Source organism: Penaeus monodon, chromosome 25, assembly GCF_015228065.2.
Source record: "Penaeus monodon isolate SGIC_2016 chromosome 25, NSTDA_Pmon_1, whole genome shotgun sequence".
Classification (NCBI taxonomy): domain Eukaryota; kingdom Metazoa; phylum Arthropoda; class Malacostraca; order Decapoda; family Penaeidae; genus Penaeus; species Penaeus monodon.
In genome coordinates this window covers 39,002,685-39,002,887 of record NC_051410.1, presented here as the reverse complement: position 1 = coordinate 39,002,887, position 203 = coordinate 39,002,685, and the positions used below count along the sequence as shown (strand labels likewise).

The 203-nt window shown below is 39.9% G+C and overlaps 1 protein-coding gene across 1 annotated transcript in view; it reads left to right on the top strand.

The window, feature by feature from the left end:
* The window catches only part of LOC119589242 (ADP-ribosylation factor-like protein 6-interacting protein 1), a 13,924-nt gene that overhangs the window by 3,145 nt on the left and 10,576 nt on the right, over positions 1–203 (top strand). The window lies entirely within an intron of this gene.

The window sequence follows — 203 nt, the reverse complement described above, 5'->3', positions numbered from 1 at the left end:
AAACAACTAGCCGTGGATTCCCAGGAGTGCCCCTGTTGTTGTTGGCTAGAGTAGTAGACTTAGATAGGTGCTCACACTTCATGAACAGTTAGCTTTACAGAGATAGCAGGTTAGTAAGGGGTCTTTAAATCAATGTTCAGTATTCATGTATATTCTTAAAACTGTAATCATGCTGTAGCAACATCTCAAAGCTAATGCTGCTT